This window comes from Triticum aestivum, chromosome 5D (genome assembly GCF_018294505.1).
Source record: "Triticum aestivum cultivar Chinese Spring chromosome 5D, IWGSC CS RefSeq v2.1, whole genome shotgun sequence".
In the NCBI taxonomy this organism is placed as follows: Eukaryota; Viridiplantae; Streptophyta; class Magnoliopsida; order Poales; family Poaceae; genus Triticum; species Triticum aestivum.
The window spans coordinates 61,423,276-61,442,528 of record NC_057808.1 but is presented as its reverse complement, the minus strand read 5'-3'; positions in this window follow the sequence as shown (position 1 = coordinate 61,442,528).

The following is a 19,253-nucleotide window of genomic DNA, read 5'->3' as shown; positions in this document are numbered from 1 at the left end:
TAGACCGACTCCTGCCTGCATCTACTACTATTACTCCACACATCGACCGCTATCTAGCCTGCATCTAGTGTATAAAGTTCATGGAGAAGCGGAGTAATGCAATAAGAACGATGACATGATGTAGACAAGATCTATCTATGTAGAGATATACCCCATCGTTTTATCCTTAGTAGCAACGATACATACGTGTCGGTTCCCCTTCTGTCACTGGGATCAAGCACCGTAAGATCGAACCCACTACAAAGCACCTCTTCCCATTGCAAGATAAATAGATCAAGTTGGCCAAACAAAACCCAAATATCGGAGAAGAAATACGAGTCGATAAGAGATCATGCATAAAAGGGATCAAAGAAACTCAAATACTTTCATGGATATAAAAAGATATAACTAATCATAAACTCAAAGTTCATCAGACCCCAACAAACACACCGCAAAAAGAGCTACATCATATGGATCTCCAAGAGACCATTGTATTGAGAATTCAGCGGGAGAGAGGAAGGCATCTAGCTACTAATTAAGGACCCCGAAGGTCTACAAATAACTACTCATGCATCAATAGAGAGGCACCAATGGAGGTGGTGAACCCCATCCGTGATGGTGTCTAGATTGGATCTGGTGGTTCTGGACTCCGCGGTGGCTGGAATTGATTTTCGTCGACTCCCCTAGGGTTTTGGGAATATTGGGGATATTTATAGAGCAAAGAGGCGGTCCCGGGGGCACCCAAGGTGGCCACAACCAACCAGGGCGCGCTTGGGTCTCCTGGCGCGCCCTGGTGGGTTGTGCTCTCCTCGGAGCACCCCCCAGGCGTAGCCTTGGCCCATTAGGTATCTTTTGGTCCAAAAAAATCTGCGTGAAGTTTCATTGCATTTGGAATCCGTCTGATATTGATTTCCTGCGATGTAAAAAACATGCAGAAAACAGCAACTGGCACTTGGCACTATGTCAATAGGTTAGTACCAAAAAATGATATAAAATGACTATAAAATGATTATAAAACATCCAAGATTGATAATAAAATAGCATAAAGCAAGCGCTATAGTTTTACGCCCTTAGCTAGGCATAAAGCAAGGATCTAAGTTTTGTCATCCTTCTTCTTAATTTTCTTAGAGGTGTTTTCATCATGGGGTTTTGTAAACACAACATAAAACATATTATCCATGGAAACTTCAGCATTCCTGAGTTGGTTTTCATCATAACCCCTTTGTTTTCCCGCAACAATCCAAGAGTAATGTTGATCCCCAATGCAAACGAAAAGTAGATCGCAAAGGCAAATATATGAGAAAGAGACCAGGGGGCCGTAGGTTTCACTAGTGGCTTCCCTCGAGAAAAATAGCAAACGGTGGGTGAACAAATTACTATTGGGAAATTGATAGAACTTCAAATAACCATGACGATATCCAGGCAATGATCATTATATAGGCATCACGTGCAAGATTAGTAGACCGACTCCTGCCTGCATCTACTACTATTACTCCACACATCGACCGCTATCCAGCATGCATTTAGTGTATTAAGTTCATGGAGAAACGGAGTAATGCAATAAGATGACATGATGTAGACAAGATCTATCTATGTAGAGATAGACCCCCATCGTTTTATCCTTAGTAGCAACGATACATACGTGGCGGTTCCCCTTCTGTCACAGGGATCAAGCACCGTAAGATCGAACCCACTACAAAGCACCTCTTCCCATTGCAAGATAAATAGATCAAGTTGGCCAAACAAAACCCAAATATCAGAGAAGAAATACGAGGCTATAAGAGATGATGCATAAAAGAGATCAAAGAAACTCAAATACTTTCATGGATATAAAAAGATATAATTGATCATAAACTCAAAGTTCATCAGATCCCAGCAAACAGATCGCAAAATGACTTACATCATATGGATCTCCAAGAGACCATTGTATTGAGAATTCAGTGAGAGAGAGGAAGCCATCTAGCTACTAACTACGGACCGAAGGTCTACAAATAACTATTCACACATCAACGGGAGGCACCAATGGAGGTGGTGAACCCCATCCGTGATGGTATCTAGATTGGATCTGGTGGTTCTAGACTCTGCGGTGTCTGGAATTGATTTTCGTCGACTCCCCTAGAGTTTTGGGAATATTGGGGTATTTATAGAGCAAAGAGGCGGTCCGGGGGCACCCGAGGTGGGCACAACCCACCAGGGCGCGCTTGGGCCTCCTGGCGCACCCTGGTGGGTTGTGCTCTCCTCGGAGCACCCCCAGGCGCAACCTTGGCCCATTAGGTGTCTTCTGGTCCAAAAAAATCTCCGCAAAGTTTCATTGCATTCGGACTCCATCTGATATTGATTTCATGCGATGTAAAAAACATGCAGAAAACAACAATTGGCACTTGGCGCTATGTCAATAGGTTAGTACCAAAAAATGATATAAATGACTATAAAATGATTTTAAAACATCCAAGATTGATAATATAACAACATGGAACAATTAAAAATTATAGATACGTTGGAGACGTATCAGTTCCTCAATCTTTTCTTTAACAGGGGGATGATATTGAAACCACTTATCCTTCGGGAAATCACATGAGTAGCAAATGATTCACAAAAGGAGGCTACTATCTCAGAGTCAAGTCCATATTTAGTGCTAAACTTATGAAAAGCATCAGTATCCATAAAAGATTTAACACAATCAAACTTGAGTGTTATACCTGACTCTTTACCTTTGTCGAGTTCCCAATCTTCAGAGTTGCATTTAATTCTTTCCATGAGGTCCCATTTTAATTCAATAGTTTTCTTCATAAAGGAACCAACTGAAGAAGAATTGAGCATGGTTTGATCATAATGAGAAAGTCGTGCATAAAAATTATGTAAGATAATTTCTCTTGAGAGATCATGGTTGGGGCATGTGTACATCATGTACTTAAGCCTCCCCCAAGCTTAAGCGATGCTTTATCCTTCACGAGGCCAAAAATTATATATATAATTCCGATCACGATGAAACAGATGCATAGGATAAAACTTTTGATGAAATTCCAATTTCAATTGATTCCAATCCCAAGATCTAATATCATCACATAGCCTATACCACGTCAATGCCTCCCCCCAAAGATAAGGGAACACCTTCTTCTTAGCTTCATCTCTAGATAAACCTGCAAGCTTAAATTTTCCACAAACTTCATCCACATAGATTAGGTGCATATCAGGATGTAGCATTCCATCTCATGCATAAGGATTGGCTAGCAGTTTCTCTATCATACCCGAAGGAATCTCATAATAAACATTTTCAGTAGGTGTAGTAGCTTGAGGAGTAACTCCTTGTGCCTCCGGTCGAGGTGAAGATACAACGAACAAACCCCTCAAAGGATTATTTTCCATAGTAACAAGTGAGAGTAAATTTCAACATGTATTATAAATGTTTCCTTACCAAAGGCGCTTCACTCCCCGGCAACGGCACCAGAAAAGAGCCTTGATGACCCACAAGTATAGGGGATCTATCATAGTCCTTTCCATAAGTAAGAGTGTCGAACCCAACGAGGAGCAGAAGTAAATGACAAGCGGTTTTCGGCAAGGTATTTTGTGCAAGCACTGAAATTATCGGTAACGAGAAGTTTGATAGCAAGATAATTTGTAACAAGTGACAAGTAGCAATAAACTAAGGTGCGGCAAGGTAGCCCAATCCTTTTTGTACCAAAGACATGCCGGAACAGTCTCTAATAAGAAGCAAAGAGTTCTTGAGGACACAAGGGAATTTCATCTAGTCACTTTTATCATGTTTGTTTGATTCGCGTTCGCTACTTTGATAATTTTATATTTGGGTGGACTGGTGCTTGGGTGTTGTGCTACTTCTTGAGCTTGCGTTGATTTTTCCCTTGAAGAGGAAAGGGTGATGCAGCAAAGTAGAGATAAGTATTTCCCTCAGTTAAGAACCAAGGTATCAATCCATTAGGAGGAACACATAAGTCCCCAATAGATGCACCTGCACAAACTAACAAACACCTATACACAACGCGAAAAAGAGGTTGTCAATCCCTTCATGGTCACTAGCAAGGGTGAGATCTGATAGAGATTGACATAAAAGATAAGTAAAAGTGCAAAACAAAGTAAATATGAATAAATTGGTGCAAGGTATTTTTTGGTTTTTGGTTTTATAGATCTGAAAATAATATGATAAAAATAGACCTGAGGGCCATAGGTTTCACTAGAGGCTTCTCTCTTGAAGAAAGCAAACGATGGGTAAACAAATTAGTATTGAGCAATTGATAGAAAAGAACATAGTTATGATGATATCTAAGGTAATGATCGTGAATATAGGCATCACGTCCATGACATGTAGACCAAAACGGTTCTGCATCTACTACTATTACTCCACACATTGACCGCTATCCAGCATGCATCTAGTGTATTAAGTTAACAAGAGCGGAGTAACGCCTTAAGCAAGATGACATGATGTAGAGGAATAGATCCAAGCAATATGGTAAAAACCCATATTTTTTATCCTTAATGTCAACAATACAAATACGTGCCTTTGTTGGTGCAATAATTCGTGTTGGGGTACACAAACAGGGGTGTATGTTTTCCCCTGACTTGTGCACGGACAGCAAACCACCAGCCCGATGGCTCTCGACATTCTAGACGAAACCAGGTTGAAGAGATAGCCCTTTCAGAAATCAAAGGGAAGATCGAGAAGACCAAGTCAAGCCAAACGAGCAAGACACCACTAAGGGAAAACCTCCCTTGCTGGGTAGGAGAGCCTGGCGAGGACGAGGTTGCACCGGAAACCAGTCTCCGGACTGCCCCGACAGGCTTGTCGGGGACGCCAAGGGCGGACTACCCCACCAAGGCTCCACCGCTCCACCTCACAGCGTTGCAAGTCATCGATCAGTGCGGTGTCAACCCCCAAGCGTAACTGGCTGCTATTCGACACATGGCGGCCACTTATGAAGGAAATCACCTCCAAATGACACCCGTCCAGAGACGTGTCAAGCAGACAGACGAGAAGGTGGCCGAACAGCCCGGCGAGGCCTGTCGGGCACGCCACGATGTGACACTAAATAACGCATTTAATGCGCTCTGCCCTGTCTGCAGAGTTAGGTATGATAGCACTGTTTTCTATCTAATCAGTACACAATGACTGATTTTCCATTGTGGTGACCCCTTTATCTATAAAAGGAGGGCCATGGCAACCATAGAAAGGATTCGGACCCTTGTACACTCATACGCACGTAGCTGCTCTCGCCCCGAGGCAACCCTGCTGAGCTAGAGCGCCGCGTCTCCACCACGGTCCTCTCATCAATGCACCCAAGCAGGAGTAGGGTTTTACGCCTCGCGGCGGCCCGAACCTAGGTAAAACTGCCTGTGTGATCGCTGTCATGCTGCCCTGCACTCTCCACTCTTTGTGCAATGTGTTCTTCCCCCCGGCCGAACCAAAAGGGGACGATGGTCCCAAAGGTGGCCGTGATTTCCCATGATATCTTTGGTGCGCCAGGTAGGGGGAAGCGCTTGCGCGAACCCAATCATCATCATCATCATTGTCTTCATCGACGACTTCATCATCCGTAATGCCCAAGAAAAGGCGGGGGATGGTGGGAACGGAGAGGGAGAGCGATATTGCTTCCCCCGCCCCCTGTTCGACCTCCATCGCCTCCCTCTGCCGTGGCCGCTGCAGTGGCGAGAACCAGTAATGATGGCGGCGAGCCAACCCCAATGGTTCAGGCAGCATGATCGCCATGCAAGGCTCGTCTAGGGGAAAGGAACAAAGTGTATGGGTACAAGGTTTTTCTCTCCGCCACTCTCACTTATCGACAATCGAGCCACTCTGGTTATTAGCATCGTTAATGTCAATGAGCACCGCGCAAAACTCAGTTCAGCATTTACCCTTCTTATGGAAATCTTGAGTGGAGCGCTGGTATGAATCCATTGATCGACGCCCCGGCAAGTGTGCTCCGGCAAGACCGTCTACATTAGCGTGACTTCTATGCCAGCTGCCACCAGATTGTTTAAAGAGTATGGAGAGGAGGAGAGAGAAACTGGTCGTGCCCTACACCGCGTCCCGCCACCCGCAAGATACATATGATTTTACCGGCCCCTGCCGGGAGCCGGAGAGCAAAACGCACGACAGCTATCCTTCCCGAAGCATGCGAACGCGACGAGCGGCCGTGGCTGAAAGGAATAGAAGGAAGCGAAGATAAGAGCTAAGTCCACGCAATCCTTGCCCCACTATACACCTAGAATTTGCGCTTGTTTATCCCTTGGATACCAAGGTGTTCATATGAGGAAATCTTTCGTATGAACGGCACCTTATTAGTTTTTGTCTCCGCCCTCACTCTGTTCCGCGCCTGCTCACAGAATGGGTAGTAATGACAAAACTACCAAGGAAAAACCTGCCGGGATGTACCCTCGCCAAGATAACTGCTCAGGGCCAGACCCTTACGAAAATCGCGACAGTATGATATCGGCAGGCAATCAAAATACGCACAGAGAATAATTGCACGAACACCAATTTGTGAACTCTAAAGGGATAAACATACAATTAAGATTAAGCAAAAGCATCAGTTCCACACAAGCATACGCGGTACGATGTCTAAACACAGGACATGCATCATGTTTTGTTACAAGATAACGCAGTGGCAAGGATAATTCAAGGTCGGGCATGGCGACCTCGTGGAGCAGTAGGACAACAAGGACCTTGCAGGCGAAAGGGGCAGCCTTCTCTTTGGCAGCCGAAACGTCTGCGCCCTCCGGTGGCATCTTGAAGCCATCGGCAAGGTTGAGATCCGGTTAGCGGCAGGTGATGTTGCTCAGAACCATGAGGAGGGCATTGCGGGCAATCTTTTGGGATTCAGTCGCGAAGCGGCCGACCCTTCCCTCTTCATGCGTCTTCAGCGTTTCAATCAACTCGTTGAAGAAGACCCCTAGCTTGACGCTGGGGATCTAATGCTTGCCGGCCGAGTAGACCGGCCCTTCCATGCCCATCGCCGTAGTTTGGGCAGTGAGACGCTAGACGATGTCGATCAGGCTCTTGATTCAAAGGTCGACCTGCCCGGAGTGGTTCGCCAGCTTGTCTTCAGCGTCCTTTCGAAGGCGTCTTGTGGTGTCCATATCCTTCGTCAGCTGTTTCTCGCGAGCCCCACTGGATTCTGCCGAGCTTTCCAAGGTGCCAATCCTGGCCTTCATGTCTTTGATGGTCCGTTAGCAGTCGCAAGGTCTTGGATCTTGGAGGAGAGTTGCGATTGCACCTCCTTTAGAAGGATCCATACTTTCCGTGCCTCCTCCTTGAGGGTGTCGACCTCCTTGGCACTCCCGTCAAGCTCCACTGTGAGCTTGGCCACCTGCTGGTCGAGATCAACCTTGGCAGAAGAGGCATCGGAAAGGTCATCGGCAAGCTTCTTCTGTTGGGCGGCGGAGTCGGCAGTGAGGGCATCCAGGGCGGCCTTGTGTTTGTCCTCCAGTTCCTTGGTGCGCTGCTGCACGAGGTCCTCCAAATTATCATCCCTGGCGCGGAGGGTGGCCTCGAGCTTCTCCTCTCGGAGAGAGAGGTCCTGCTCTTTGGCGTCCAGAAGTGCCTTGCCCTATGCCAGGCGAGCTTCCGGGGCAATGACATCCTCCCTCACCATTGAGATTGTCTCTTGCAGCCTCATGAGGACCTGGAACTGCTTGCCTTGACACTCGCGCAGCTTGATGCCCTTGTCCCTCAGCTTCTGGTCCACCTTGTTGGTGGACTCGCGCTGCTCCTTGAGCACCTGCCATTTCTGGTTGTGCCGAGCCTACATCTCTTTAAGGCCTGCCGCCATAGACTCCAGTAAGGACAAGTCCATGGCGATGGTGCTGGAGTCATCCGCCTCTTCAACCCCCTGGTACAGTGACGCAAGGATAAGTTGGAGCTCTCCATCAAGGTACGTGCTCATCGCCGCTGATGACCAGGAGCTCTAAGCCCAGGTTGTGCAAGAACCAGTGCCAGTTGACTCGAATCTGGCGGTGGGGCCTCCGCCGAGGTGCCAAATGAGGGAAGGGGGTCCATGGTTTGGAGGGGGATCTTCTCTTCCACCACCGACCCTGACGTGCTGCCGGGGGTTTTCTCTGGTTCCTTCAGGAGCTCTTGGATACCCCCGACATCATGTTCCTATCCTTCCGTGGCAGCAATTTTGGCGGCCTCCTCCACGACATCCTTCCCCATGCTGGCCACTTCTTCCAACAGTTCAGGCTCTTCAGTCAAGGGGGCTGCAGGTAGAGTCAACAATCAATGATAAGAGTGCAGAATTTTTAGCAAGACAGGAGCCTTCAGCAAGATGATAAGGGCAGCACAAACACGAAAAGAGTAAATGGATTACCTGGAGATGCCTACCGTGGAGGAGCTTTAGTTTCCCCAGTTGCCGGGCCAAGATCACCATCCCCTCCCTTGGTAACCACACGTCGCCCTGGGCGGACCTTTCCGTGGAAACTCTTGGCGGGGATCCACCGATCCGATCAGCGGGTGGAGTGGGGCCCTCCTGGAAGGACTCGCCCTGAGTGGTCTCCTCCCCTCATTTGGCTACGGAGGTGAGGAGCTCTCCTCCGTCACTTCCGACGGGAGGACCAGCCATGCACTCTCAGGCCGGGTCTGAGCTGGGGGTTTGGTTTCAGGTCATCCACACTTCTCCCTGCCGGGCCCGTGCCTTCCACAGTCTTTGGTGGCTCCCCGCGCGTGAGCCGCTTGGTCCGGTGGATGAGGGTCTCTCCTTCTTTCTCCTCCTCCCTGGAAAAGGTAACAAGCAAAGGATTAGTCAGCAAGCAAGAGAATATGCGGAAACGGCGGCAAGGAAAGGAGATTGTTCTCTCTCACTCTTCATCGATGAGCATGGAGCTCAGCTCGAACTCAATGGGCGGTGAGAGCGCCTGATACGTCTCCATCGTATCTACTTTTCCAAACTCTTTTGCCCTTGTTTCAGACTCTAACTTGCATGATTTGAATGGAACTAACCCAGACTGACGTTGTTTTCAGCAGAATTGCCATGGTGTTATTTTTGTGCAGAAATAAAAGTTTTCGGAATGACCTGAAAATTCACGGAGATCAGTTTTGGAATAAATAAAAATATTGGCGAAAGAATCAACCGAAGGGGCCCACACCCTGGCCACAAGGGTGGGGGCGCACCCTCTGTCCTTGTGGGGCCCCTGGACCTCCACCGACCTCAACTCCAACTCCATATATACACATTCGGGGAGAAAAAAATGAGAGAGAAGGATTCATCATGTTTTACGATATGGAGCCGCCGCCAAGCCCTATTCTTCCTCGGGAGGGAAGATCTGGAGTCTGTTCGGGGCTCCAGAGAGGGGAAATCGTCGCCATCGTCATCATCAACCCTCCTCCATCACAAATTTCATGATGCTCACCGTCGTGCGTGAGTAATCCCATCGTAGGCTTGCTGGACGGTGATGGGTTGGATGGTATTTACCAGGTAATCGAGTTAGTTTTGTTAGGGTCTAATCCCTAGTGTCCACTATGTTCTAAGATTGATGTTGCTATGACTTTGCTATGCTTAATGCTTGTCACTAGGGCCCGAGTGCCATGATTTCAGATCTGAACCTATTATGTTTTCCTGAATATATCTGTGTTCTTGATCCTATCTTGCAAGTTATAGTCACCTACTACGTGTTATGATCCGGCAACCCCGGAGTGACAAAACTCGGGACATTTCCCGGTGATGACCGTAGTTTGAGGAGTTCATGTATTCACTAAGTATTAATGCTTTGGTCCGTACTCTATTAAAAGGAGGCCTTAATATCCCTTAGTTTCCATTAGGACCCCGTTGCCATGGGAGGGTAGGACAAAAGATGCCAGGCAAGTTCTTTTCCATAAGCAGGTATGACTATATTCGGAATACATGCCTACATTATATTGATGAATTGGAGCTAGTTCTGTGTCACCCTATGTTATAACTGTTGCATGAGGAATGCCATCTGACATAATTATCCATCATTGATCCATTGCCTACGAGCTCGTTTCATATTGATCTGTGCTCCGTTACTTTTCTTTTGCCACTGTTACAATTGCTACAAAACTGCTACTGTTACTTTTTCCACCGTTACCGCTACTTCCATACTACTTTGCTACTATTTTTTTTGCACATATTAAGTCTTTCAGGTGTTGTTGAATTGATAACTCATCTGCTAGTTCCTGAGAATATTGTTTGGCTCCCCTTGTGTAGAATCAATAAATTTGGGTTGAATACTCTACGCTCGAAAACTATTGCGATCCCCTATACTTTTGGGTTATCAAGACCTTTTTCTGGCGCCGTTTCTGGGGAGCATAGCTCTATTCTCTGAGTCACTTGTGATTTATATCTGTTGACCACTATGAGAAATTTGAAAGATCAAAGAACTAAGATTTTCCCCTCAACTACGTGGGGAGGTAAGGAACTGCCATCTAGCTCTGCACTTAATTCTTCTTCTGTTTTGAGTAAACTTGCGACACCTACACCTGCTCTTGATTCCGATATGTCGCATGTTATTGATGATGCCACTTCTGCTATGCATGATGCCTATGATGAAACTACTTCTCTGCTTGATAATACTGTGCCACTAGGTGAATTTCTTGATGAACAACTTGCTAGGGTTAGAGAGAATGAAATTACTGAAACTGATGATATTATTGAAAATGAAGATTATGATTCTCCCCCTAGATATGAATTGCCTGTTGTACCTGAGGGTTATGTTATGGATGAAGAAACTGCTAGAGACTTCTTTGCTTGCAATGATAGAGAGGATCTTAAGAAACTGTTAGCTAAGTTGAAAGAAAATTCCTTGAATACTATAATGAAATATGATCCTAATTTTGCTAGTTCACCTATCTTTGTTACTGATAAGGATTATGAATTCTCTCTCGATCCTGAGTTAATTACTTTGGTTGAATCTGATCCTTTCTATGGTTATGAATCTAAAACAGTTGTGGCACATCTTACTAAATTAAATGATATAGCCACCCTATTTGCTCATGAGGAAAAATTTCGCTATTATTATATTCTCAAATTGTTTCCTTTCTCATTAAAGGGTGATGCTAAGTTATGGTTTAATTCTCTTGCTCCTGGTTGTGTGCATAGTCCCCAGGATATGATTTACTACTTCTCTCAAAAATATTTCCCTGCTCATAAGAAACAAGCTACCCTACGGGAAATATTCCATTTTGTGCAAATTGAAGAAGAGAGTCTCCCACAAGCTTGGGGGAGGCTTCTCCAATTACTTAATGCTTTGCCTGATCATCCTCTTAAGAAAAATGAAATACTTGATATCTTTTATAATGGACTAACCGATGCTTCCAGAGACCAGCTGGATAGTTGTGTTGGTTTTTTTTAGGGAAAGAACTGTTGAGCAAGCTGAATTGCTATTGAATAATATATTGAGTAATGGTAATGATTGGACACTTCCTGAACCAACTCCTAAGCCAACTCCAAAGAAAAGGGGTATTCTATTTCTCAATCCTGAAGATATGCTAGAGGCAAAGAAATCTATGAAAGAAAAAGTTATTAAAGCTGAAGATGTTAAGAACTTACCGCCTATTGAAGAAATACATGGTCTTGATAACCCAACACATGTAGTAGAGGTAAACTCTCTCCATAGATTTGATGAAGGTGATATTCCTCATAATAAGTCTGCTAGTCAATGCTTGGATGAGTTTGATAATTTTATTGTTAAACAAGAAAACTTCAATGCATATGTTAGTAGACAATTGAAACGTAATGCTTACATGCTTGACCACTTGGGTGATTATATGAGTAGAACCGTTGATGATCTAACATGCTTCCATGGTTACAACTCAAGTAGAACAAGTACTTAAGGCACATGATGATTTGCTTAATGAGTTGAATAGTAAGAAAAAGAAACATGATAGGCTTTTGCACGCTTCTAGTGAACCTACTATAGAAACACCTGAGAATCCCAATGATATTTCTATTTGTGATGCTGAGACACAATCTGGTGATGAACATAAACCTAGTGCTAATGTTAATGATGATGTTCATGTTGATGCGCAACCTAGTAATGATAATGATGTTGAGATTGAACCTGCTGTTGATCTTGATAACCCACAATCAAAGAATCAACATTATGATAAGAGAGACTTTGTTGCTAGGAAACATGGTAGAGAAAGAGAACCATGGGTTCAGAAACCCATGCCCTTTCCTCCTAAGCCATCCAAGAAAAAGGATGATGAGGATTTTGAGGGCTTTGCCGAAATGATTAGACCTATCTTTTTGCGTATGTGTTTGAATGATATGCTTAAAATGCCTCCTTATGCTAAGTATATGAAAGATATTGTTACAAATAAAAGAAAGATACCAGAAGCTGAAATTTCCACCATGCTTGCCAATTATACTTTTAAGGGTGGAATACCAATGAAACTTGGAGATCCAGGAGTACCAACTATACCATGCTCTACTAAAAGAAACTATGTTAAAACTGCTTTATGTGATCTTGGAGCCGGTGTTAGTGTTATGCCTTTCTCTTTGTATCATAGACTTGAATTGAATAAGTTGACACCTACTGAAATTTCTTTGCAAATGGCTGATAAATCAACTGCTATACCCATCAGTATTTGTGAGGATATGCCTGTTGTGGTTGCAAACATTACTATCTTAACGGACTTTGTTATTCTTGGTATTCCTGAGGACGACAGAATGTCGATCATCCGTGGTAGACCCTTTTTGAATACTGCAGGGGTTGTTATTGATTGCAACAAAGGCAATGTCACTTTTCATGTTCATGGCAATGAGCATACAGTACACTTTCCGAAGAAACAACCTCAAGTTCATAGTATCAATTCTATTGGAAAATTTTCAACTATTACTATTAGAGGTTTTGAATTCCCTCTTCCTACTGTCAAAAACAAATATGATATTCTTATTGTTGTGGACATGCATAACCCCGTTGAGGTAACATAGCGTTATTCAAAAATTCTCCAGTTTCGTGTCATTCGGAAGAAGTTTGTTAATAAGACTTGATCAACCTTGTTAATGGATTCCTTTTGATAAGCATGAGATGGATGAATTTAGAAAGCACAACTCTCTGTACCTACCTTTTACTTTCTGTTATCTAGATTAAATAAAGAAAAAATAGTATTTTTTGTCTGTTTTCTAAATTGTCCGTGCAATAAAAAATGTCTCGAAAATAAAAGTTCTCCAAATGCCCTGAAAATTTAGTATGATTTTTTATAGAATATTTGAGAATTTTTGGCACTGAGAACACACCAGGGGCCTCACCAGTGGGCCATAAGGGTGGAGGGCGCGCCCCTATCCTTGTGGGCCCCATGTGCCCCCCTCCACTTATTCCAGCACCCATCCACTTCGTCTACCTCCAGAAAAATCGTCCCATAGCTCCAACCCGTGTTCTTGCTCATTGTGCTGCCATTTTCGATCTCCTTGCTCAAAGCTCCATTCTCAAAACTGCTTTGGGGGATTGTTCTTTGGTATGTGACTCCTCCAATGCTCCAATTTGTTTTTGTTCTAGTGATTTATGTATTGCAAATTTTTGCTACTGTGGTGACCTTTTTCTTGAGCTTGCATGCCAAATTTATATGGTCCAAAGTAGTTTTTATGCATGATATAGTCTCTAGACACTTGTGGGAGTAGTTGCTATCAATCTTGTTGAGTTTGGTTCACTTTTATTTTGAGTCACTAAAAATTTCAGAAATTTTCAACGGAAGAAAATGTTGAGGAGATTGTTGAGAGGCTCCTCGAGCCGAGGTTCGAAGGATAAGGAAAATGAGGAGAACGAGATGCACAAGTACAATCTTCCTTGCACCATGGAGATTCGGCTGGGTGAATGGCCATGTGATGCATTCTTACAGGCGGACGGAATTTATGAGGATTTCTATTATTTGGCTGAGAATGCAGGCATCACCAACTTCCTCCACGACCAGTGTGATCAGTATATCCTACTCACTAATACTTCCGTGCAAAATTTTCATTTTCATGCTAGGAGATCACAACCCACAGTAGAATTTCACTTATATGATGAGCATAAGGAGATGATGCTTTATGACTTTTGTGAGGTTTGTAAATTACCTTATGAGGGTAGCGTCGAGGAACCACGTCCTAGAGATGTGGAAGATTTTATTGATGAAGTCACCGTAGGGGAAAAGAGAAGGGTGTCAGAAGCGGGAGTAGCTAGTTTACATTTTCCTATTTTGCGCTACTACTCATTATTTGCGTGTAGATGTTTAATTGTTCACGGGGAGAGTGGATGCCTTAGTGTTCCTGACCTTGCCATTTTGCACCATGCTTTACTTCCTGATAAAACTTTCAGTCTAGGCGCTATGGTTGCTAAACGGTTGAGTTTAAACCATACTAAGGGTCCTATTTTCAGAGGTATCTTCGCCTCCCACCTTGCTAGATGCTTCGAGATACCCATTAGGCACTTTGAGAAAGAGGAGAAACTGCTACCCACTATATATTTAGATTATGACAGCATGGTAGCACATAAGTTTATTCGCTATGATGAGGAAAAGAGACTCATTTATAACTTGATATTTAGCGAGGATACATTTCAGATTATTACCTTGCCCGCACCAACTTTGTTCAATATTCATTCAGGCAGGTACTTCTTTTTGCCCGCGGACATTCATGCATACTGGGAGGGGACACAATCCCCAGCTCCTGAGCCAGAGCCCTCACCTGATCCATATCAGGAGTCTATTTATTAGTGGGATCCATAGGAACTCGCTAACTAGTGGAACCCCCAGGATCCTCCTCAGTACACCGGAGAGGGCTACTTTGATCCATGGGCTTAGACCAACGTAGGCCAAAAGCCTAAGCTTGGGGGAGTACGTATTTATCACTGACATTACATTCATGTCCGCACACTCATTTCAATTGTCAGTGTTCATACTTTTTCATTGTATTATCCATGTTAGTTTATTTCTTTTTCTCGCTTTCTTCTTGTGTGTTTGAAAAACCTTAAGAAAAAACCTAAAATTTTTAGTTGTAGTTAGTTTACTTTCTATGCATGCTCAGTTGTAGTATTAAAAGAAAACCCAAAAAGATTTCTTGTTCTTCTTTTGCTTGTTGGGAGTTTTCCCGTGTAAATAGTTTTTCTCGTTCTTGTTTTACCTTCTTCAAAAAACCAAAAACTCCAAAAATATTTCAGTGTGTTTCTTTGAAATTATTTTATTTTATTTTATTTGGGGGTTGAGAGGAGAAGGCCACGATGAAAATGTTGAGTGGCTCTCATATGCATTGTTGTAGATCTAATAAAGAGCCCATATTACCTTGTCTTCTCCTTTGAATAAATGTTTGCAGATTCCAACTTAGTCCAATGCACGTGCACTATTAGTATTATCCACACTGTTCGGTCGTGCGAGTGAAAGGCAATAATGATCATATATGATGAAATGATTGAGATGAGGAAAAGCTGGTATGAACTCGACCTATCTTGTTTCTGTAAATATGATTAGTTCATCGTTCTTGATTCAGCCTATTATGAACGAACATGTTTGCAATGACAATTAGAGATTATAGTTACTCATGCCATGCTTAATTAGCTAGGAGTTTATAATGGTTTACCTTGCGTGCCAACATGGAAATTAAAATGGTTTTGATGTAGTATGATAGCATGGTATCCTCCTTTGAATGATTCAAGTGGCTTGACTTGGCACATGTTTACGCATGTAGCTGAAACAAAATCAACATAGCCTCCACGATTTTTATGTTCATGGTGATTTATATCCTACTCATGCTTGCATTCAATGTTGGTTAATCTCAGGGGATGTTTATGACTATTGCCGCACTCTAGTTGGTCGCTTCCCAGTCCTTTTCTAGCCTTCTGTCGGAGTAAATGATCACGGGTAGCCTCATCAGCTCCCCATGGTATTTCAAGACATCGGGGCCGGCTGCGCTCCTCAAGCATCAAAGATAGAGGACCGCATTCTTGCGGCCGGCTGGTCCAAACGGCCGACTGCAGAAGGCCGCGGAATCCAGAAGGCGGCCATGAAGTGGGACGACTCCTAGTAGGCGGCCTCCAGGGAGGCCGGCGCCTAGCAGGCGGCTCCCCGTGCCCTTAAAGTTTGCACCCACATAAACACGACAATTCGGGGCGCAGCTATAGTGCAGCCTGCCACCCCCGAATCCAGGGTGGAACGTGGCCATAGTGCAGCGTACCAGGCGGACATCCCACGCCCGGTGCAGCACTGTTGCCACGCTGCTCGTGACATCATCCATGGCTAGGGAGCCATGCTCCCACGACGGGCTGTCGGTACGACCCTCAGGTGGCGGGCCCTACCTGTCCGTGAGAAGCCAGAAGGCGGCGAGCCCTGAACAGTTGGCGCAGGGGGAGGCCGGCTTCTAGCAGGCGGCCCTCCCCCTTCCTTGGAGTCTGTGCGCCATTAGAGATGGGGAGTGGCTACAGTGAACGCCCACCCGGCGGCGGAACTGTAGCCATGCTCTCCCCGACAAAGCACGCATCATCAGCAGCACGGCTACAGTGCTGAGCAGCCGGTAGGACCCGCAAGCGGCGGGCGCGGCCTGTCGGTCAAGTACAAGATAGCCGGCGGGACCCACCAGGCCTGCCACGTCGCACTCGTCGAGAGCGCCAAAAATTTGGCCACCATGAGACGCCTCACTGAAGCCTACCAGCGCGAGATCAACCGCGTTGTCTGTGGCACGCTGGCTGCTGGCGAGCCTAGCCGCGTGGGCACCATCGGGCAACGCGGCGCGGCCATCGCCAGCATGCCGGGGGCCGGCCGCCCGGTCTACGCCACACCCATGGAGAACATACGCGCTACCCAGGTGGCAGCAGACGAGCTGGACCACTTGGAGGGTGACGAGCAATGCTACATGACGGAGCACGTTCAACAACTCATCGACGCGGCTGCCGCACAGCAAGAAGCCAGCCGCTGCGTGGTGGAACCCGGCCAGCAAGCTGAGAACCTCCCCCCTCGCCCAGAGCATGGCGCGACCTCCCGAACGCCGACTGCCGGCGTCCGCGGCCCAAGAGATCAAGAGCTGGCTGCTAGCCGCAGCCGGACATGTATCACCATCGAGCGCGACCAAGACGGCCGCCCACGAGCAGTGGAACGGCGGGACATCTGTCAGCCTCCCCCGCGCAGGGAGAGGTGCGTCTCCCTGCCGCCTGTTGAACACCCGACTCTCGATGGCCGGCTTGGCCCCCGTGAAGGAGTCGGATAGAACGACGCCCGCCATCGGATCGACCGCCTGGCGCGATCCCTGGTGCTAGAAGAACAAGATGCAATCGGTCCGCCTTGTTTCGGCCCCCGCATTCGCGACAAGCCCTTCCCCAAAGGGTTCTCGCTCCCCAGAGATATGCCCAAGTACAACGGTTCCGTGAAGCCGGAAGATTGGTTGGTTGACTACTCCACTGCAGTCAACATAGCAAACGGCAATAAGCGTGTTGCCGTGAAGTACGTTCCGCTCATGCTCCAGGGCATGGCCCGGACATGGCTGAACAGCCTCAAGCCGTACAACATCAACAGTTGGATAGACTTCACCGAAGTCTTCATCCGCAACTTCACCAGCACCTACAAGCGGCCGCCCAAGCCTCGCCAGCTCTCTCTATGTGTCCAAGGCCCCACCGAGTCCACCCGCGACTACCTGACCCAGTGGGCCGAGCTGTGCAACTCCTGCGAAGGGGTGCATGAGGTGCAAGCCATAGAGTACTTCACGGACGGGTGCCGAGAGGGCACCTTGCTCAAACACCGACTCCTCTGCAACAAACCGGCCACGTTCGACGAACTGCTGATCACAACAGACAAGTACGCCACTGCCGACTCCTCCATGAAGTCGGGACTCTGCGTGGACGCCTCCGGGAAGGTGCTTCCTCCGGCTCCTGATACGCCGGCTGGTGACTCCAGCCGGCGCCAGCAGCAGAACGACAACAAGCACAAAGCCCCGCAGCCGCCTTCTACCAGTTGGCAGATGGCAACAGTCGAAGACCAGCAGCCGGAGGGACAACCCGGCCCCAAGCGCCAGAAGGGTGGCAAGCTTAATTGGCTGCCCGCCTTCTCCTATGAGCAAATCCTCGATGCACCCTGCAAGTTCCACATCGGCGCGAACCCGTCCAACCACACCACCCGAAAGTGTCATTGGCTCACCCGAATCTCCAAGGAAGAAGGACTGCTGCCTCCTCCGCCTGCTGGCCAGCCGCCGCCGCCTCCTGCCCAGCAGGAGCCGGCCCGACCAGTCGCCGCTATCCAAGACGAATTCCCTGAAGAACATGGAGCCTACATTGTCTTCACCAGCCTAGCCGACGACAAGCACAACCGACGGCAGCAGCACCGAGAGGTGCATGTTGTCGCTTCTGAAGCCCCAGAGTTCATGCACTAGTCTGAGAAGCCAATCAGTTGGAGCCGAGCTGACCACCCAGAGGTGATGCCTTCTCCTGGTTCCTATGACCTGGTGTTGGATGCCACCTTTGCAACAGAGAGGGGAGCTTCTCGTTTCTCCCGGATTCCGATAGACGGCGGTAGCAGCATCAACATCCTTTACCGCGACACTATGGAGAAGTTGTGCATCAAAGAGAAGCAGCTCCAGCCCAGTCGGACTATCTTCCACGACATTGTGCCTGGCCTTTCCTGCTCACCAATCGGCAAGATCAAGATAGACGTCCTCTTCGAAGACAGAGACCACTTCTGCCGAGAGGCAATTTGGTTTGAGGTGGTTGATCTAGAGAGCCCTTACCATGCACTGCTTGGCCGACCTGCCCTGGCCAAGTTCATGGATGTACCACACTACGCCTACATCAAGATGAAGATGCCGGGAACCAAGGGCAGTATCACCGTGTCTGGAGATTACAAGAAGTCGGCCGCCTGTACCACTGCTAGCAGCCGGCTGGCCTAGTCCCTTGTGATTGCTACCGAGAAGAGGCTCCTTGACTGGGTTCTGGCCATGGCCGGCAAGCAGCCGGACCTGTCGCCAGATCCCAAGGAGTTAGAGACCCAAGCCTCCTTCCAGCCGGCCAAAGAAACCAAGAAGGTTCCCTTGGACCCAAACCACCCAGAGAGGTTTGCTGTCATAGGTGCTCACCTTGACAGCAAATAGGAAAGCGAGCTCGTCGATTTCCTCCATGAGAATCGGGACATCTTTGCATGGTCTCCCAAAGACATGCCGGGTGTTCCGACGAATTTCGCCGAGCACAAGCTACATGTCAGAGCAGATGCAAAACCAGTCAAGCAACCCCTCCGCCGCCTGTCAGAGGAGAAGAGAAGAATTGTTGGAGAAGAGATAGCCCGGCTTCATTATAGAAGTGTTCTTTCCAGAGTGGTTAGCCAATCCAGTCCTTGTACTGAAGAAGAATAACAAGTGGCG